The following is a 23,110-nucleotide window of genomic DNA, read 5'->3' as shown; positions in this document are numbered from 1 at the left end:
ACAATTTTATTTTAATTTCTATTTGTTCATATAGGAGGAAGGCTCCGTATTCTATAAAGGACAACATAATTAAGCCATGGTTGGATCTTGGAGTTGAAAAGGTTGACAAGAAGGAGTGGTTCTTTTCCCTGGCACACCCAGGACAAGTCCTCAATGACTCGGTAAGATTCAATGTATTTGATCTGTAAATTTTTTGTAGATAATTTGTAGATAGTTTGTATTCTGAATGATAGATTCTTTGTATTCTATTTGTGTATGAATTGTAGTTATTTTGTAGTTTTGTGTAGAATATTTGAAGATAACTTGTAGAATAAATGGAATCTATTTTTTTTGCAGCACATTAATGTTATAATGTATTACTTGAGAAAAAGAGGCAAGTATGGCCCCCACAAAAGACCAGGTTTACTACAACAGATTTTATGTTCAAGACTAGGATTGATCAGATTTATGAAAAGTTCCAAAATTCTCCTCAAGAAAAGATGTTTTATATTGTCAAACTCCATGACATTGTAGCAGAATATATATTGGGGTATAGACTACTCGGAAATGTTGCATGGGATGAAGTTGATTATGACATCATGCCCGTCAACATTGTAGAAAAATTCCACTGGGTGTTGGTTGTTTTTGACATTGCAGAAAGATGTCTTTATGCGTATGATTCCATGGTCTCTTCACACAATCACCCTATTGTTGAATCTTGTGTCGACAAGTTTTCTATTATTATCCCTTTGTATTTGTCATGCACCGGATTTTATGGGAAGCGTAAAGACATCAACTTCAAGAATACAAAAGCATACATTGAGAAACCTGTTACCGATCCTCTTAACATTCAATGGATTGTCGGAGAGATACCACAGCAAAAAGAAGGATCACTGTAACAAAAATCTTCTTTCTTTCTATACATTTAACCTCTTTTTTTTCTGATTGTTTGGTAAATATTGATATTTTTTTATTTTTTGCAGCGATTGTGGTGTATTTGTTGCTGCCTTTGCAGAGTATGTTAGTCTTGGAGAGTTATCAATTCCGGCAGAAGACCTTTCTGATATTGACCAACACCATAGACGCTATGGAGCGCTACTTTGGGACTATGCTAGAAAGAAGCAGGAGCATGGGGCAATTAGTGATAGTGAGGTGACAGGCAAATTGGCAAGGCGGAAAGGTGCACCAACTTTGAATGAGAAAACACGAGTCCAGAGAAAGAAGAAGTAGTAGTAATATTTTGTATGGACCATGTAGTACAATTGTTTAGTTGATGCTAGTTTATAAGAAAGATGGTAGACAAGTTTTTGAACAATTTATTCTGTTTGAGTTGTAGCAGACTTGCGCTACAATTATAGTAGCCTTTGTTTCTTTTCTTTTTTTATCTAGTATTGTAGTTCAAATGGAAACATTCTGTTGGATTTATATTCACTTGTTGAATCTTTACAGTACTTGATCTTCATTATTTTTAGCATATAAATTCTTTCCAACTGAATTTATATACAGTTATTATGTCAACAAAAAATATGTAGTTTTTTTGTAGATAATGTGTAAACATCAGTAACTAACCATTTTGTTGCTTTTAAATTTAATTTATTGAATGTATAAAGTACCTCATCTACATTATTTTCACCATATAGGTTGTTTTTACCTGAATTTTAATTTAGTTATTATGCCAGTTACAAATATTGTAGATTTTTTTTGTAGTTATATTTGTATATAACTTGTAGATATATTTAACAGTGTGTCGGGCCCGGCAATCATACCACTGCGATCAAAAAAGCGTGTTCCCTTCAGATAAGACGCACCGTAGGCCATCCTCGGCCTTCTTCGTTTTCGATGAAAAAAAGATCTCGATCTCCGAAAGCCTTTTCCTTCCCCCGCCGCACCTCCCTCCCTTCGTCGAGCCTTTCCTTTAATGGTTGGGGAAAGCATTCCCTTATCTGAACCTTTGTTTCTTTTATATTCATTTTTTGAATTTAAACAATACTTCATCTATAATATTTTAAGTTTTTAACTACTTTCCTACGGATTTATAATGTATAAACTCTGTAAATTCCAGATAATGTATTTTTTTGTAGTTTTATTGTAGATAAACTGCAAAAACACATTAATAGAGGGAATATTGGTTCTCAAATTTGTATATCTACAAAAAACTACAAAAAAAATATAGAAACAATGCATAAACAAATCAATCTATGAAAGTATTGTCTCAATACAGAAAAATCCTATGTAACTACATTATGATCTTACAAAACACCAACAACTACACATCAAAATCTGTTATCCAGAACTAACCAACAAATTTTATGAAATATTCTGTTAACTACATAAAATTTTATTTCTTTTTGGGTGCATTCTTGCAAGATCTTTTGTTATTCCCTTCTCCTCCGCAGTTGCCGCATGAAACCTTGTACTTCTTTGAATTTATTTCATCATATGTTTTGTATCTTTCTTTTTGAGGTCTTCCTGGCTGCCTTTTTCCTCCTTTAGGTGGATTTACTACTTCTTCAGTTATATGTTGTGGCACATTCCATTTGCTTTCATCAGGCAAGGGATTAACTGGTATTTCATAAGTACGCAAGAGGTTCGCCCTTGTGTAATAAGGAGAACAATATTGTTCAAAAGACTCATCCCTGTGTCTTAAAGCAGCCAAAGCATGTGGACAAGGTAGTTCATCAAGTTGGAATTGCCCACAACTACATTTCTTGTTTTCAAGACAAACAATATAGCGCCTCACACCATCTAGTATCGTATGGATGTAGTCGGTTGAAGCCCTCACCTAGCAGTACATTACAAACAAAAAAATAATTCATATACGGTTAAAATCAAACTATATACAAAATATCTACAAAATATCTACATTTGTCTTGATTATGAATTTGANGACTACGGATGTGGGACTTCCGGTACGCCTTACCCCCCCCCCCCCCTTATTTTTTTTCTTTGGGACTGCGGGTTCGATTCCCGATAGATCCCCCTGCATATTTACTTTGGGACTGCGGGTTCGATTCCCGATAGATCCCCCTGCATATTTACTTTGGGACTGCGAGTTAGATTCCCAATAGATCCCCCTGCACATTGATAGTTGGACTACGGGACGGTATCCCGGGAGATCCTTCGGATACACTCATATGATAGACTACGGGACGGTATCCCGGGAGCTCCTTGGACAGTTGATGAAATGGACTACAGGACGGTATCCTGGGAGATCCTCGTTGATGGTATTGATATTGAGCTGTTTTACTCTGTGTTACCTTATTCTCTGTGTATTATTTGTTGCCTTGTAAACCCTGTCTTACTTCATCGTTGTACTTATTATTTCTGCTTATTTCATACTGTTGCAAGACTTATCTTTATTATTATTCTCAGTAGGGCCCTGACTTTTCTCGTCACTACCCAACCGAGGTTAGGCTTGGCACTTACTGAGTACCGCTGTGGTGTACTCATGCCTCTTCTGCGCATGTTTTTCATGTGCAGATCCAGGTACTTCCTCTCAGGCGCACTATCCTTGAGGCAGGGAGAGCTACGGAGACTTCGAGGTACATCTGCAGCGTCCGCAGACCGAAGAGTCTCCTTCTTTACTCTATCTGTAGTATTTAGCTTTCTTTCGTACTGTTGCTTTAGACATTCTGGAGTTAGAGCCGTATATTACTTTCCGTTAGCTTGTGTTCCCGTGAGTTTCCGGATTTTGGAGTGATATTGTAGACTTCCGCATTATTGAGTAATATATGCCGAGCGGCATCTTTTATACAGTTCTGTTTTAATTGTTCGGTTTTAAATGAATTATCTCGCAAGTTATGTTGTTTTCCGCATTGTTAGGCTTACCTAGTTATAGGGACTAGGTGCCATCACGACATGTTCACGGAGGGCGAACTGGGGTCGTGACAATATCAGTTTGTATGTCTTTTGGTGTGTAAATTGTCTTAGGATCAGAATATTTTGGAATAACCATGCTTCCAACTACCGTGGCAGTAGGTTTGCGTTGTATGAATGTATTGTCCATTAAAGAGCATGTGTGCTGGCTGTTGAAATTTCTGACGTTGAACATTGTAGAATCATTTATGCTAGTTCCCTTGAAGTGCCATGTACAGTTTTCACCAACACATATCAGCCAGTAGCTACAAAATAAATACAATTTAAACACTGATTTAAAATGTAGATTTTTTTTAAAAAAAAAGATTGTTTTAGCTTAAACGATCACATTATACAATTTATATGCAACATAACTACAATTCATCTACAATATTGATAAACATTATCACAAGAAAAAACTGAAGAGAGTAAAAAAATTACAAATAAACTACAAAATTAAAAAAATAATGATCATTGACCATTCATATGTTCATATCTTCTAGCACTAGATCTTTTAACCCTGAATTGGAACTTGTGCATGACAGAATAGTGCTTCATTGCAGTTGCAATTGTTTGCTTGTCTTGGTATACTTGTCCTACTTCAATAAAACTTGATGTACTATCTGTTAGTATTATACTTTCATATTCCTCTGTAACGTGAGGTGTTGGCATATCAATTAACTTTAGTATTCCAAATGAACCTGCATGAAAATAAAGATAAATACTTTTATGAAAAGTTTGTAGAAATGTTGTAGATAATTTGTAGAAACATTGAAATTATGTATTTCATATTAATTTTTCAAATGATATGTAGTTTTATTGTAGAATAAATGTAGAAATTTTGTAGATATTATGTAATTCCATACTGATATATATATATATTTACTCTGACATGTAGTTTATTTGTAGATAAAATGTAGATAAAGTGTAGGGCATTGACATACAACCAGAATTTCATAGAAAATATAACATCACACACCTGCAGTTGTGTTCTCATTGGTGATACTCAATTCCATATTGAAATCGCGAACAATAATACATAGCGGATATGATCCTAAGTTTTTGTTTTCCTTTTTCGTCTCCATGTATACACGAACACCCATATCGTTCCTAATTTCCATTGGAGGACAATGCTCGTTGACAATGTATTTGATTTCTATAATTTTTTCGGATGTATCAATCATTAATTGATGTGCTATTGTAGAAATCAACTGACTATAACTCACATCCTTATCGACTACAATGCCATCGACCTCAAATTCTCTAAATCTCCCATAGCTATCCCAATTCCAATTCAGTTGCAGCATAATTGGTATTTTCGCCATAATTGCTTTTGTTGCAGAAGAATTATAGAAGATTTTGTCGATTTTGAATTGTGAAATCAGTGAAAATGTTGAAACTGAGTGTATCCAAAAACAGAGTACGAAAATTTTGTAATGAAGTCGACGATAGTTATTACTGTGCGTGATTTGCGTTGGGGAAGATCTGGAAAATATTTAATTCCCCTTTTTTGCGCGGCTAAATAAGGAATCATAAAGCTACCTTGATTCCTTATTTAATGCATTGTATATATTATGTAGAAATACTATTAGCATGGTAATATGCAAACTATGAACATATTTGGTAATATAGTTTCATATATGGTATATATACGAAAATTTTGCGAAAATTTGGGTGACAACATATAATAGGAATTGGCAATATTTGGACTTAGATTACGTTTGGCAAAGATAGCTCAAAAAATTGGCATTGTATAACTAAATCCCAAAAAACTTAATTCCCTATTTATTCTCTCTCATTGTGTAGATATATTCCGTTACACATCTGGTTAGACCACAAATTCTTCTTCTTTCATCAATTTAGGTTTGTACTCGTTAAATTATATGAGTCTTTCTTTACATTCAAGAGATCACGTTCCATTTTCTTTATCTTTTTCAAAATTTCCCAATTACTGAAGGTTTCTAATGGGTTATTCACAAGCCCTCGTGTTATGAAACAAACAAAAAACTGAAAACAATTGACACTGAAAAGACCATTTTTGCTGATTTGATTTACAGATCTCTTTGTTAAACCTAACTTTTAGGCTATCTAGTGCAACTGTATTTTATTTCGTTTGATATCTTTTTTAAATTAAAAAAATAGTTTTGATTTTAATCTTGTATATCAATGTATCTCTAGCATATATATTTGTGTATATCCACAAGAAAATATGTATTATACATTGAGATATACAAAAAAGAAAAATAATTTTTGATATACATTAAGATATACAATGAAAAAATAAATTCTGATATATATTTTTGATATACAAAGAAGAAAAAATTAATATAGACAACGAAGGAAAATAAATTTACGAGGATATATTTTGGTATACACATTATTTGATACGTTATATACTGCGATATACATATAATGTAATTATTTTTGTTGTGACATACATTGATATAAAGACAATAATGAATTTTAAACAACTATATTCATAATTTTGTATTTTAGATATAAAAGAAGGAAAATAAAAATTAAATATATATTTTAATATAACACAGAAGAAAATTAAGATTGTGATATATATTTTGATATACACGTGATATATATATATATATATATATATATATATATATATATATATATATGTGTGTGTGTGTGTGTGTGTGTGTGTGTGTGTGTGTGTGTGTGTGTGTGTGATGCAAATATTTATAACTAGGGTTTTTTTCTGCTTATTATGTAGGTACGTTGCCATACCGTGCCAAAGTCTCCACAAATAGCCGAGGCTCTAAAGGATCGTTTGGTAATTAGGGTGGGAATTGGTATAGACAAGAATATCCCAATGGATTATTTGGCTCTTTCTTTGTTAGAAAGATGGAGAAATGTCAATTTTCAGTTCACTAATCAGCATTCAGCTATAATTTTAAGATTGTTTAGCTTTAGCCTCTTTTTAATAAGAATTTGGACAAAAAAATATCTCTTGCTAAAACAAAATTATAAAAAAAAAGGCCAGCATAATATCTTGCAGTTCAAAACTTTTACATGATACTTGAAGTTTGAAATGTGAAGTTCAAACTTCAAGAGATTCATGAAGTTTGAGCTTTTATCGATTTAACTCCATAAAAAATCATGGAGCTTGGTCCTTATCTATTCGAGAATAAGATAGTTCAAACTTTTACTTGAATAAGTTTCAACTCCGAGACATGGTCCTAGAGTTTCACTTTTATAAGTTTCATAATGAATAATTTTATGGGTGGACTTTAAGAAAATAATTGAGTAATTTCATAGGTGGTACCTAAAGAAAATAACAGGGCAATTTCAGTTCGTAATGTACAAGAAAATATAAAACTAAAAAAATAGACACGCCCAAGATGAAGGTGAACAACTGATAAGTGTGGATTTTAATCACTTATTAGTATCTTCTTGCTTTAGTTTTAGTCCGAAAGTATTGATTTTTGTTTCCAAAACGAATAAAATTGTGCAAATTGCAGAAATGTTGGAGAATTGGACCTTAATGAAGAAATCTAACTACAAAAGGAGTGTTCCGGCTCATAAGGCAAGAAGGAGTGCAGCAGACCAAAAGTGCGGTCCGCAGAAGTAATTATGAGGCCGTAGAAGAAAGCGCGGACCGCTGAATTATCTCTGCGGCCACATATTTGGTGCTGAAGCTTAGATGATGATTGAAGCAAGTGCGGACCGCACACAATTTGTGCGGCCACAAAACATGGCCGCACTAACAATAATTCAAAAAGCTCAGAGAGTGTGCAAAACAACAAAGTGTGAAGCCTTGCCAAAAGTGCAGCTGCAGAAGGAAAAGTGCGGCCGTAGAAACTGAAGTGCAGGCGCAGATCAAATTGTGCGGCTGCAGAAATTCTTCACCTGCAGAACCAAGCAAAGTTCGGACCGCACATGGAATTGTACGGCCGCAGAACCTCCCGAAGGATATTTTTGTCAGCGAATTTCGGGCCACTATAAATAGACGGAACACACTTTTTAGGGCAAGTTATATAATTTTTTGAGCTATAGCTGTTATAATTTACTATTTTTTTTGTAATTTGTGACCAATTTGGGGTGAAAACACATTAGTTTATTACTTTAATCTTGTATTACAGCTTTAACTAGTGTTTCTTCTTTATTTTCTTCAATTCCTATTATGAGAAATTAGATATTTTCTAGGGCTGTGACCCAACCCTAGTGTGTAAACCTTGAGTAATTAATCTAATGCTTGTTTATGATTGGGTGTTTATTATTTAGCTTTGTTCATGCATTATTTCTAGAATTAATGGTTGCAAACATTGATTCATGCCTTTTTTGACTTGGTTCTTACTTGAGAAAGATGGACTTAGTCTAGGAAAACTTGGCTAGCAAAAAATTGGGCTAGTTAAGATTTTGGATAGCCTAATTAAAGGGTTTGAACTAGAGATAAGGAAAATCCGATTTGAGCTCATATTAACTAATTGAATTGATACGCAATTGGGCTTGAGAAAGCCAATTCGGACAAAATCACTCAATGACCGAGAGGTATTGAGGGGTTAATTTAGAGTTGAGAGTTATAATACACCCTGATCACTAAAACAAGCATTAACGTAATTTTTCCATTAAGCTAACACCTAGGTGAAGGTTACATCCCTAGGCCTCTTACCCATTTGAAAAACAACAAAAATAGTTACTCATTTTCAAGTTTCTTTTCTCTAGTTAATTATTGCTAGTGTCAATTGTAGAAGTAAATTACAAAACCCCCTTGGTTGGAAGTGTAGTTGAGCTATTTCATCTACGCTCATCAAGTGTACACCCTAACACTCATATTTAACTCCCTAAGGAAATCGACCCCTACTCATTGTTGGGTACTATTCTTCCAACAACCGTTTCCACTCAATGTTGAGTGTGGATTGGGCGTGGATCAGTTTGTGGCGCTGTTTCCTGGGTGTTTTAACGGTGTTAGCTATATATTTGAGTGTGTTTTTGGAATATCTTTTTTCCCTACTGTGTTACTAACTTGTTGAAGAAATCATAGGTACAAACATGGCTAACACTGAGCTTGAAAATATGCATTTAGGGGACTTGGGTGGTGAGGAGGAACAACTCGATGAGGTATATTAAGTGCCACAACCTAATCGGCGAGGCCGGGTGCCACAAGACAACGTGCCCGTACCACCCCAACCTCCACCACAAGCGGCATAATATCGGATATTGGCCAATGAAGGTTATGCTAGTGCAATAGTCCCTTCCCGTATTAGGGTGGGCAACATTCAAATCATCAATGCGATGCTCAATTTGCTTGAGCAACGAGACTTTTTCACCGGTGTGCCAAGTCAAAATGCTTACAAACATTTGAAAGTCTTTGTGGATACATGTTGGGGGATCAAGCAAACTAATGTTTCCGAGGATGCCTCCTTGAGGCTAAGGCTTTTTTCATTCTCTATACGGGGGAAAGCTTTAGATTGGTTGGAACGTTTGCTGAACCATCCAATACACACTTGGGATGAGTTGGCGGCCAAGTTCATTGCTAAGTTATTCTCTCCCAATCACATGGCTACCCTTCGGGATGAAATCTCGGTATTCAAAGCAAGAACCGAATGAACCAATACACGAATTTTAGAAACTCTATAGAACCATGGTTAAGAAATGTGCTAACAGCGATATGACGGAGAACATATTGCAACAAATCTTCTACCGTGGGATTAACACAACCAACCAATGTGTAGTGAACCAACTAGTCGGTGGCAAGTTCATGACAACGCCTTATGAGGAGGCGTGTGCCATTCTAGATGAGATGGCGGAAATGTCATCGACTTGGCAATCCCGAGCTAATGTCCCACAAGGTGATCCAAATATGATACACCTCTATAAAGAGTTGCAAGACCACGGGCAAGTCATTGTCGAATTGACAACAATCATGACTCAACTAGCAAAGACCCAACTAAATAAAGTACAAGCTCCTAAGCAAGTTCATGCTACGGAGGGAGTTAATGTTTTGGTGAACAAGAAGAGTACCAAGGGTCCACAATGCAAACCCGAGTGGAGAACTATGTGCAAGATGATGGCGGTTTTGATCAAGATGATTCTTATCATGAGCAAGAGGAGGAAGTTCAATATGTGAACAATTTTCAAGGGCAAAGAAACAATTTCTAAGGCTCTAATCAACAACAATGGCGACCACCAAAATAACCATAGCAATTGGAGTTTCAACAATCAAGGGAATTGGCATAATAACAACAATCAAGGAAATTGGAGTGGAAACAACCAAGGAAATTGGGAAGGCAACAATCAAGGTGGTTGGTGAAACAATCAAGGCAACCGGGGGTCGGGTTATCAAAGTCCCCCAATGTATCAACAACCAAGCAACCCACATTTTTATCCTTCCCATGGTTCAAGTTCTTAAACAGTGAGATGGGACGTATTAAGAATATATTCAAGCAAATGATGGAAAAGAATGCTGAATCGAATGCCCAACTTGCCTCACACAACACATCAATCCGTAATCTAGAAGTTCAAATAGGGAAAATCTCTCAAGCTCTAAATTCTCGTCCTAAGGTTGCACTACCAAGTGCCACGGTAGTGAACCCAAAGGGTGTTAATAATACGTGACATGCTATGGCGGTTATCACAAGAAGTGAAAGAGGCGGGAATGCACCCACCTCAAGTGAAAGGTAACTTGTCGATGATGACCAAGTGGTGCAAGAAGAAGAGATCCCAAACAATGTTGTTCAAGCAAATAAGGAAGTTCGGATTAATATTGATGATAATGTTAAAGAGACTCAAGAGGAGGTGAACCCGATTAGGGAACACATCATTGGCATACCGGAACCAGTAGTCTAAAAGGCTAAGGCACCATTGCCCAAGCCTCCACCTTCATACCCTTAAAGACTTGCCAAGAAAACTGGCGAGAATCAATTCAAGAAGTTCGTTCAAATGAAGAAGAGTCTTTCAATCAATGTGCCATTGGTAGAAGCTTTGGAACAAATGTCCGGTTATGCAAAGTTTATGAAAGATCTTGTGACCAAGAAACAATTGATGAATTTTGAAACTATTAAGGTCACTCATCAAGTGAGTGCAATTGTTCAATCCATGACTCCTACGTTGGAGGATCCCAGTGCTTTCACTATTCTTTGTACAATTGGGAGTGCCAAGTTTGCTAAAGCTCTTTGTGATATTGGGGAAAGTATAAATTTGATGCCCCATTCAATTTTCAAAACTTTAGGTATTGGGCAACCAAGACCCACATCTATGAGGTTGCACATGGCCAATTGTACCACGGAGAGGCCATTGGTTGTGATTGAAGATATTTTGGTTCGGGTTGATAATTTCATTATTCAGGTGGACTTTGTTATTCAAGATTGTGAAGTTGATTATGAAGTGCCTATCATTCTTGGAAAACCTTTCCTTGATACGGGTAAGGCTCTTTGTGATATGGAAGTTGGAGAACTCACTTTCCGAGTTGGTGATGAACTAGTGGTATTACATGTGTGTAAGTCAATGCGGCAACCAAATAGCAATGAGGTGTGTTATTTCGTGGACTTGGTGACCGATGTTATTGTTGATAATACAAGTGCTACAATCAATGTTTGCGATATGTTGGAGGTCGTTTTGCTCAATTTTGGTGATGGTGAGATGGATTGTTTTAGGGAATGCGTGAAATCTTTACAAAGAATGGGGTCGTACAATTATGCACCCCAGAAATTATATTTGGATCTTGAGAATAGGAAGACTTCTTCTACAAAGCATTCTATTGAAGAGCCACATACTTTAGAGTTAAAGACATTGCCTCCACACCTTAGGTATGAATTTCTTGGCCCGTTTTCTACTTTACCAGTTGTTCTTTCCTCTTGTTGACTAATGTACATGTTGATTCCATATTTGCGGTGTTACAAAAGAGGAAGAAGGCTATTGGATGGACTTTAGCGGATATTCGGGGTATAAGTTTGCATGCATAAGATCAAGTTGGAGGATGGTGCTAACCGTCCATTGAAAATAAAAAAAGGCTAAATAAAGCTAGCAAGAAGTTGTCAAGAAGGAGATTATCAAGTGGTTGGATGCCGGGGTTGTCTACCCCATCTCCGATATTTCATGGACCTCTCCGGTTCAATATGTCTCAAAGAAGGGAGGCATGATGGTGGTTACCAATGATAAGAATGAGTTGATTCCTACAAGAACGGTGACCGGTTGGAGGGTTTGTATGGATTATCGCAAGCACAAAGTTACAAGGAAGGATCACTTTCCACTTCCTTTCTTAGATCAAATGCTAGATAGATTGGCTGGCCGCGCTTTCCATTTTTTTCTTGATAGGAAATCAGGCTACAACCAAATTCTCATTGCTCTGGAAGTTCAAGAGAAAACAACCTTTACACGTCCCTATGATACTTTTGCTTTCAAGAGGATGCTATTTGGTTTGTGCAATGCACCGACGACTTTTCAGTGGTGTATGATGGCTATCTTTACGGACATGATGGATGACTACCTTGAAGTTTTCATGGATGACTTCTCAGTGGTTGGGGATTATTTTGATAACTGTCTTGCAAATTTGGACAAAGTGTTGGCTAGATGTGAAAAGACAACTTGGTGCTCAATTGGGAGAATGTTATTTCATGGTTGAGGAAGGTATTGTCCTTGGCCAATAAATATCAAGGAATGGAATTGAAGTTTATAAGGCAAAGATTGAGGTGATTTTTAAGCTTCCACCCCAACTTTGGTGAAGGGTGTGCGGAGTTTTCTAGGCCATGCGGTTTCTACCGATGCTTTATCAAAGATTTCTCTAAAGTGGTGAACCCATTGTGTAAGCTCCTTGATAAGGATGCCAAGTTCAACTTCAATGATGATTGTATGAGGGATTTTGAACTGTTGTAGCTCAAGTGGACAACTACTCCTATCATTGTCGCTCCAAATTGAAGTTTGCCTTTTGAACTCATGTGTGATGCAAGTGACGTAGCGGTTGGGGCTGTTTTGGGGAAACTTATCAACAAAGTTCTTCATTCGATTTACTATGCTAGTAAGACCATGAATAGTGCCTAAGTCAATTATACCGCTACGGAGAAAGAGCTCCTTGCTATTGTGTTTGCAATTGAGAAGTTCCGCACGTACTTGATGGGTGCCAAAGTTATTGTCCACGTAGATCATGCGGCGCTTCGCTATATTATAAGGAAAAAGGATTATAAAGCCCGATTGATGAGATGGGTACTCTTGTTGCAAGAATTTGATATTAATATCTAAGATATGAAAGGTAGTGAAAACCAAGTGGCGGACCACTTGTCTTGTTTGGAGGAGGAGGAGAGGAGGCCGTATGATGGCCTTGAAATCAATGACTCCTTCCCCGATGAGCAACTTTTGGCAATTTCAATGAAAGAGGTTCCATGGTTTGCGGACTTGGAAAATTTTCTTGTGAGTGGAATCATTCTGGATGAGTTCTCTTCAAACCAAAGGAAGAAGCTCAAGAGAGATTGTCAAATTATTATTGGCGGACCACTTGTCTCGTTTGGAGGAGGAGGGGAGGCCGTATGATGGCCTTGAAATCAATGACTCCTTCCGCGATGAGCAACTTTTGGCAATTTCAATGAAAGAGGTTCCATGGTTTGCGGACTTGGAAAATTTTCTTGTGAGTGGAATCATTCTGGATGAGTTCTCTTCAAACCAAAGGAAGAAGCACAAGAGAGATTGTCAAGATTATTATTGGGATGAACCATACCTTTTCCGGATTTATACGGATGGGGTGATTAGAAGGTGTGTACCGGAAGAAGAGCAAGGCGATATTCTTGGGGCTTGTCATTCTGCACCATATGGTGGTCATCATGGTGGAGCAAGAACGGCAGCCAAAGCTCTTAGTTGTGGTTTCTATTGGCCTACTCTTTACAAGGAAGCAAGTGATTTAGTGAAAAGATGTGATGAATGCCAACGGGCCGGTGGAATCTCATAGAAAAATGAGATGCCTCTCACAACCATCTTGGAGATTGATATTTTTGATGTTTGGGGCATTGAATTTATGGGCCCCTTTTGTGATTTCTTGTGGAAACACTTACATCTTGGTCGCGGTGGATTATGCGTCCAAATGGGTTGAGGCCGTCGCTTTACCCAACAATGAGGCGAGATGTGTAGTGGCTTTCTTGAAGAAGAATATTTTTACAATATTTGGTATACCACGTGCAATCATAAGCGATAGGCGGTCACACTTTTGCAACAAAGCTTTTGACACTTTGCTTGGCAAGTATGGTGTTACTCACAAGGTCACGACTCTTTATCACCCACAAGCTAGTGGTCAAGTGGAAGTCTCCAACCGGGAGATAAAGAGTATCTTGTTTGAAACGGTGAATGCTAATCGGATGAATTGGTCCAAGAAGCTTGATGATGCGTTATGGGCTTATCAGACTGCTTACAAAACACCTATCCGAGTGTCTTCATACCGGTTAGTGTTTGGGAAAGCTTGTCATCTTTCGGTGGAACTAGAGCACAAGGCAATGTGGACTTTAAAGAAATTGAATCTTGATTGGGATATAACCGCTAACTTGCGGATTGCACACTTGAATGAATTAGATGAGTTCCGGTACCATGCATATGAGAGTTCGTCCTTGTACCAAGAAAAGATAAAATATCTTCATGACAAATAGATTTGGAACAAAGAGTTAAATGTGGGTGATCTTGTATTGTTGTTTAACTCAAGGTTGAGGATGTTTCCCGGAAAGCTAAAATCCAAGTGGAGTGGTCCATTTGAAATTATTGGTATGGCACCTTTCAGTGCATTAGATTTGAAGAACAAGAACAATAACATATTCAGAGTCAATAGTCACCGGGTGAAGCACTACTTGGGCAAGGTTGGAGATAGCCACGGGCAGCGGTCATTTACTTCATGTGAAAATGCTTTGACATTGCGTCGTGACTCGATGTTAAATCAGGTGCTTATTGGGAGGCAACCCATGTTCTTTTTCTTTTTCTTTTGTATTTAGGTGTTGTTTTTGTTCTAACTTGATTTGAAGTGTGCTGCAGGGTTGAGTGTTACATGCAAGAAGGGTGGACATAAAAATGGCTAAGTGTTGAAGGAAATACAGACCGCACTTTAATTGTGCTGACAACAGAATTAAGTGTGCTACAACAGATGAGCTTGTGCGGTTGCACATTTCACATGCGCACCACATAATTGGAAGCTCGACAAAGTGTAAAAAATACAAACTCTCTAAAGTTTGGGGCTGTCGGTGCGGAGCTATTCTGCGATCGCAAGAGGAATTGTGCGGCCACACTCAAAATTGTGCGTACCGCACAAATGGTATAGAGCATTGCTGCCCAGGTGAAAGAGCGCGGATCGCACTAACAATTGTGCGGCCGCACTCAGCCCTTTTTCCCCCCATTCGCTCAAAGTATAAATAGGACTTTTAGCCTTATTTTACACTTTACACCTTCTTGAGATTCACTGTTGCTCTACAAGCTTTACTGAGAAATTTTCACTGTCAACCGTACAAACCTACATGTGCTTACATACCTAGTGCACTCATTTTATCTGGTATGATTCACTTTATGTTAACCTTTGTGTTAGTTTAATTTTTGAAATTTTAGTTTCTTTTTAGGCCATCTGTTATTAGAGTTCATCCATGTGTCCATGTGGGGTAGATCTGTATTGGGTAGTTGTTAATACATGCTCAAATGGGTTGGTTAGTTGAATTTATGTGTATACCATGTTTCCATATAGATTTAAACAAGTAATTGCAAAATCTTAGTAAAACCACAGACTGCTCGTAAGTTTTTGAATTCTATGGTCGCACTTGAATTTGTGCAGTCCGGAGTTGGCTAATTTTGGTAACAGGTGAAGGCAAGTGCATTCTGTAGCCGCACTCTAATTGTGCGGACCGCAGAATTGTTGGTGAGGTTGGGTCCACACTGATATCAGAGACTTGTCTCTTAAAAAATCAAAAGTGCGGACCGCACTTATAATTCTGCGGATCGGAGATGAATTCTGCGGCCGCACTTTGGCCGTCGCACTGTCTTCGGAGAAAAGGAACTTGAGCCTCTGATTTTTTTTGTGAGAAGCGCGAGCGCACATGAAATTGTGCGGTCCGCACTCCTATTGTGCAGCCGCACATCAGAAATGTGCGGACTGCAGTTCCCATTTCCCTGCAGCATCTTAATCTGTAGCAACCCTACTATGTCCATAATGTTCTCCCTTGCCTACATGAGTCTTAATTGTGTTGAATGATGACTTGCAACTAACAATCCTCTTTGTTTTGATACAGACAATGGGTCGATCACGAGGCCGCGATAAAACTTCCAAAGGTAGAGGAGACTCTTCTAAGGGTCGAGGCAAATGTGTCTTGCCTCTCAGTGTGTCCAAAACCATTCGGAAGAAGACCATATCATGCAGAGGGAGGGGTGCAGACCTCTCTGACTCCAGTTCTTATGTCCCGTCTAGGGAGGCTTCCGGGGGCAACTCCGTGTCTATTTCGGAGGAGCAAGCTGCTGCACAGTTCAAGCCACAGGGGCGATCTGAGCCAATGTGGCTTCATTATCTCACAGCACTTCCGAGGGTTCAGAAAGTGCTAGACAGGCTTCCGAGCCAGCATCTACTTCAGAGTCAGATGCGTAGAATGTTCAGGATGTTCCTGATGATGATAAAGGGGGAGAGAATACATCCACTAGTGTTGAGAGGTCAAAGAAGAAGGAAATATGGGAAGACAGATTTGTGAGTTTGGCTGCTTTCACTGATTTCCGGATGTGGTGGCCGATGAGATCATTGACACATAAGAGGCAGTTTTGTTGAAGGATCTAGATAGATACAACTAAGGGTGTTAATCGGGCCGAGCCCGGCCCATTAACAACCCGGTTTGACCCAATTCAGACCGGATCAACCCGGTTCGGTAAGGGGTGGGACGGGTTGGCTAAGATAGAGGGTTGTGCCGGACGGGGTCGGGCCTTTTTTTGCTACCGTTGCACCGGAACCCGGCTAGCCCGCTAACCCTTCCAGCTCGGTCCAGCCCAGTTTATGTTGTAATTTTTTATTTTTTTAAAATTCCGACTGTTGCCAACAGTCAAATTAAAATATGACCGCTGGGCAACGGCCATTTTTTTCAGTTTTAGCCATTTCGGCCTATCTCCTTACTAAAACAGCCCCTTCACCCCCTAATAATTGATAAATTACATTCTTAGCCTTTTAATAACTATAAATAGCCCCCCTCTTCTTCATTTTTTTTCACAACATGCTCTCTTCTTATACTCTACTTCTCTCCCAATTCCCTTTTGATTATTGAATTGCTTATTGCTCTCAAGTTCTCAATTAATTAATATTTCAAGTTTATCAATTATTTACGGTAGCCACTACAATATTACAATTATCAAGTGAAATATGGTTACCATTTTTGTTAGGTTCAAGTTAAATCATGCCCCGTGCTTCTAGAGTGCGCTCACATGTTTGGGAACACTTTGAGGTGGTAGAAGAAAATGAAGAAGTTTGCAAAGTTCAGTGCAAGAACTGTGGTCTAGTCTTTCATGTTCGTCGAAAGGGGGAAGGCACAACTGGTTTAATGAGGCATATCAAGGGTTGTATTGAGTGTCCTTCATCAATTCGTATTTTAAGTTGATTTGAGACAATTTGTGTTATTTTGAATTTGTTAGACTTATTTAAGCTTAATGTGTAAGTATATTACAAAAGTTAATTTGAAGTATTATTATGCAACGAAAATATGAATGAAAGTCCTTGAAGTTTGATCCTTACATATTGGTCTTATTAAATAATTTATATCCACTTAATTTAAATTTTCAAATTTTATATTTCAAATTTCCAATTTAAATCTTTAGATTTTAAAGTTTAAAAGTTTAATTGTAAGCCTTAAAAGTTTGCAAACACTTAAGTATCAATAACATTGAATAAGAAAAACAAAATATACAAAAAAATAAGTAACCAGGCCCGGCCCGGCCCGACCCTGTTAAGCCCGAACCCGGACGGGGCCACCAAAACCCGAAAAATCCCAGCCCACTACCAGCCCGGAACCCCAGCCCACTAACAACCCAAAACAATAACCGGATGGGCTATTTTTTTTGTGTCCAGCCCGGACCAGCCCGTATGGTTAACACCTTTAGATACAACCCTGCAGTGGCAGTTCCGATCGAGAGAGGGATAGATGTTGTTCACTGAGAAGGTCGTAGATGCCGAGAAGCACCTTGTCCGCGAGTTCTACGCCAACATTTTACACTTTCGCAATGGGACAATGGTGACCAAAGTACGCAACCTCAAGGTGAGGTTTGATCAACACACAATGAACGCGTACTTGGGTTTTGAGGACTTGGAGCCAAAAGAGTACCTCGAGAAGTTGACCTTGAAAGAAGAGATCTAGCCATGGCTAGCTGAGATCTTAGCACCACCGGGACCACCTCCACCATAGATCATTGCTGGAGTACCTATTCAGCGAAATACATTGAGCTTTTTGACAAAATGTTGGCAGACCTTTGTCTGTAGCAGGCTTGACCCATGCCAGAATGAGAACAACCTTCCTATTCCATGTGCAGTTCTAGTGGCTTCTATCATGACCAAGTACCCGATCAATGTCGCTGCTGTGATGTCAACCAACATCGCATTAGTAGCACAGCAGACTAACACGGCCTACCCCTACCTCAACACTATCACAGAGTACCTTACTGATGCAAAGGTAGAGCCAAAAACATTTGATACAAAGGTGAAGCCAAAGAAGTCGTTTGAGTGGTACTCGCTGCAGGATCCGACCAACCCGAAGAAGAGCGCTCAGCCTTCTACTACTGCAGGCCAGTCTGCTGAGCCGGCAGTGGTAGTTTCTGACACAGCTAATATTCCATCTACATCAGCTGAGCCCTCTACTAGTGCAGCTGATATGCCTCCGCCACCATCTCCAGCTCTTACCACAGCTCATAGGGCAGCCCTACTCTAGTTCTGAGGCTGTTCACATGCCTACAACCTCACTTTTTGCTCTGCGAGTCTCCCAGATAGTCTCAACAACTAGATGTAGGCAACTACTTCAAAGTTGTCTGAGATATCTAGTACTGTTGCAAGGCAGCCATCCACACAGGCACCGCAGGATTCTACTGAACTTGATGAGAAGCTGCGCAAGATTTTGGACAACTAGAAGATGATCATGGACAATCTGGTACAACATGGTTCAGTTATTGAGGACTTGACCAAAGAAATGAAGAAGATGAGAAAGTCCCAGGCCAGCAAGAAGTACAGTAGATAAGCTTAGGAAGGAGGTGACCTGACTAGCGACAGCTGAAGATTTACCATTTGACATACTGCTTGACCCAGACCAGTCTGCCCCAGATCCATCTGCACAGTTTACACCAGCTAGCCAGTCTGATGAGCCATGCCTTGCTACCGTCACTGTTGATGCAGTGCGTGTGATGTTTTCCACTCCCGACACTCCCATATGATGACACTGAGATACAGTTGGCTGAGCCAACGGGAGTTGATGCTGCTGCGGACACTAAGATGTCCAAGGATGCTTAGGGAGTTTCTTCGCCCTCTCTCTTTTCACTCTTATTTTGTTAAGCATTAGGGACAATACTTACTTTTATTTGGGGGGGGGGGATGGATTTTAATTGATACATTTGGACTGTAATAATTGGATAATTCTGTTTTTTATAGTTTATCTATCTTTTGTTAGTTATTGCTTTCATTAGATTCTTTAATTGTTTACTTTGATTTTGTTTTGCTGCTAGCTTCTTTTTACGTTAGTAGCTTTCATGTTTTTCGTAGTAGTATAGATAATAAGCCTTTGATTTTCTTAATGCCATGGTTCTTTTAAAAGGTAGTCTTTTGTGTGAACGGGGTACTCTTCCCGAGGATGGATAGCGTGACAACCTTCTTAAGGGAATGAGTTTATTTTGTGTTTAGGTAATAATAATAGTAGTAGTAACGAATAAATGCCCTAATCAAGTCATTCTCTAAAAAGAGTTATTCATGCTTCATTTGACACCAACACACTTAACTGCGTGCTTATCGTTTGAAACAAGGTTTTTGAAAGAAAATAGCTCTAGTTAGTGACTTTGAGAATCTTGAGTTGACTTTGATAATCATTGAGTGGTTTATTGGACCATAGTGATCTTAAACTTGATTATGGTTGTTGTAGGCTCTAGTAGGGGTGTGCATTCGATTTATCGATTCGATTTTGACCCTTATCGATAATTACTTATCGATTATCGATTTGTACATATGCTTATCGTTACCGTTTCAATAAGGTTTTGATTTTTTCGATTTCGGTTTATCGATTTTTGGGGCTTATCAATTCGGTTATCGATTACACCAATAAGAAAATTTGTGGGGATTCCACGGAAAGTATATCGCTATAAACACGCCTAACTAATATGGATAAAAAAATCTAAAATAAGACGAACACCGTTTATAACATAAAAATTGTGTCAACAAGCACATGCAAAATCGAATGGGTAGAGGAAATAATAGGGTTAGGAACTTTTTTTTTCACGTCAAAACGACTAATTTGATTACGAATTTGGAAACTTAGTTCAGGTTAAAGGAATACATCAACACAAAAATCTTCATCTTAATCATCCACAAAACCAGGTTCTGAAATTACATTCTTCAACTCTTGAGCTTTTTCATCGTTGAAGCCCAAAGCTAACAATATCTTATAACCTGGTGATCCTACTTGTGACTACACTCCAAGGAACAAATGAGTAGTTGTAATCTCCCCATTGTCAATGGATTTGAGTTTTTCATCAAGTGCCCAATCAAGACCCTTTTGTGCATCTTCAGTCAAAGGAGGATGCTCGGGACTGAAAAACCACATGTCAGCTTTTCCAAGTACTTTGATAGTTTCTTCACGTACTTTAAAGAGAGTAATGTTGTACGCCCTCAAATATTTTGAAGCAAAATTTGTCCCTTCAATCAGGATTCCCATGAGAAGAGCTTCTGTTCCAGTAGTGGTATATTTAAGTTTTCTTGCTTCCAATTCACCCATGGCAAATGATTTTATTGCCTTTGACGACCATTTAGGAATTTTCTCTATAGATACCGCAGCCTCTGACTTTCCATAAGGAAGGCTAAAGGAGATGGTGGCTTTAATGAGGCAATGTTTTGTAAGAAATGGTTTGAAATTGCTGGACCGAAGAGAGATTTTGATTGGAGTACCAAGCCATTGACTATGAAAATTTTGTGGGTTTGTTGTACAGAGAGACGAATTGGTTCCTACTTTGTAATTGAGCCGGTTGATGCCATTTGAAGTGGCTGCCACTGTGGAGAGAGCAACTATTTTTGCGTCAAGATTTTGCTCCAATTTTAGGGTTAGGAACTTAGGGTAAAGGAAAGGGTATTATAGAATAAGGGTATATTTGTCTTTTTAGTATATCTTATCGGTTTATCGATAAACCGATAACCGAAGAGGACAAAATCAAAATCAAAATCGATAACTCGATAAGGAAAATTTCGAAATCGAAATCGATAAACCGATAACAAATAATCTATTCGATTTATCGATAAACCGATTCGAATGCACACCCCTAGGCTCTAGCCTCTATCCTCTTTTATGGCCTAGTTGCGTGAGGGTTGAGGTGATTTTTCGTTGCTAGTCCAAGTATCCGTACGAATGGTCTAGAACTTGCCTCAAATGTGCTTTATGGCGAAATCGTAAGTTTGCATGGTTTGGAAGATGATTGTACGCTTTCTTTCCGTTTGAGATTTCTATTGTCAACTAATGTTGTTATCCCTAGTCAAACCCCCTTTGAGCCTTTAGCCTTTAGCCTTTCTTACTTGGTAACCATGCTACAAGCCCTTACCTATTTTGTTGTAATCCTCTCTTGGCACCGGACCTTCCTTAACACTCTTATGAAATAAGTAGCATCAGGCATAACTTTGGGGGAGAGCTGAGGAAATTGAAAGAGGTATCAAGGCACCATAAAGAGGAAAGAAATGATCTCTATGAAAAGAGAAGGCAAGAAAAGAAAATAAAAAGAAGAAAAAAAGCCAAAAAAAAGAATGGAAAAGGGCTTAAAGTACCCCTATCGTATGGTAAATGGTTTATAAAAGCCCCCCGTCCATCTATGCGTCTGAAAATATATAGGACGTTAATTCTATTATCAAATATACCCCCGCGACTAACAGAACTTCATGTTGGCATCTCATTAAATGATGTGGCGTTCTTTCATTTGTCCACGTGGCTGAGTGGGGGCTGACATTGTATATGGGTAATTTTCGACCCATTTAACCGATCCGACCCACTCCTTTTACCTTATACCACTCTTTTAACCCTATACCCACATATTTTACTTGTCTTCTTCCCCAATTTAGAACCTAGGTCATCAGGTTGCTTACCAGATTCTTCTTCCCCAAAATTTCTTTTTTTTAACTAATTAAATCTTGGCTTTTTCCTTCGAAAAAAGCAGTTCCAAAAAGTGATTCAAGAGTGAGTGTATTCCCTGAAGCATGAATATTGTTATCTTCCTTCTTAGATCTGTCTTGCACGGTAGTCTCACCATGTGCCTCCAATGATTCAATGCCAGCATTGGACCTCTGTCACATTTCCAAGATTTGGCCCCTTCTGTAATAATGAAAGGAGGTGCTGATATGCTTGGCTAGCCACATTTATAGGTTTTCAGTCTTTGTGCGCTTAGTACTCCAGCCTTGTGGCTGTGAATTAGACTTCTTCTCGCTAAACTCTGACAACATTGTATGCTCAAGGTCTTCACAAGTAAGGATCACCGGTGCTGCCTCCCTTTTACTGGACTTGTACACAAGCTCAGGCCCCCCAAGCGGTGAAGAAGGTAAATTCGAGGCAAACTTACTTGTAAGCTCAAGACTTTGATAGGAGAGTTCTGATGGTAATTGTTCCGAAGTATCACCCTCAAAGGGCTGCGTTCTGTTTTTATCACCACCAACAATTAATGTAAGCAAATTGTTGGGTATAAGGTAAAATAAGTGACCCACATAAAAAATAATGGGTCGAATCGGTTAAATGGGTCGAAAATTACCCATATACAATGTTAGCCCCACTGAGCCACGTGGACAAATGAAAGAACGCCACATCATTTAATGAGATGCCAACATGGAGTTCCATTAGTCGCGGGGGTATATTTGATAATAGAATTAACGTCCTATATATTTTCAGACGCATAGATGGACGGGGGGCTTTTATAAACCATTTACCATACGATAGGGGTATTTTAGGCCCTTTTCTGAAAAAAGAATAAAAAAGAGGGTTGATGAAATCAAAAAGAGGTAACTATCTCTAGTATGAGCATCAAGGGATAAGAAAAATGAAATGAAAAAGAAAGAGTGATTTCAAGTCTCTCTAGCCCCCCGAGAAAAAGGAAATGCCTCTAAGAGTTGGTGAATGCGAGCCAA

The 23,110-nt window shown here is 38.5% G+C and overlaps 1 pseudogene; it reads right to left on the bottom strand.

The window, feature by feature from the left end:
- On the bottom strand, positions 20,316 to 22,823 carry LOC109218200 (annotated as a pseudogene).

Source organism: Nicotiana attenuata, chromosome 2 (assembly GCF_001879085.1).
Source record: "Nicotiana attenuata strain UT chromosome 2, NIATTr2, whole genome shotgun sequence".
NCBI classification, from domain to species: domain Eukaryota; kingdom Viridiplantae; phylum Streptophyta; class Magnoliopsida; order Solanales; family Solanaceae; genus Nicotiana; species Nicotiana attenuata.
The sequence above is the reverse complement of the archived record's forward strand: the minus strand, read 5'-3'. Positions and strand labels throughout refer to the sequence as shown.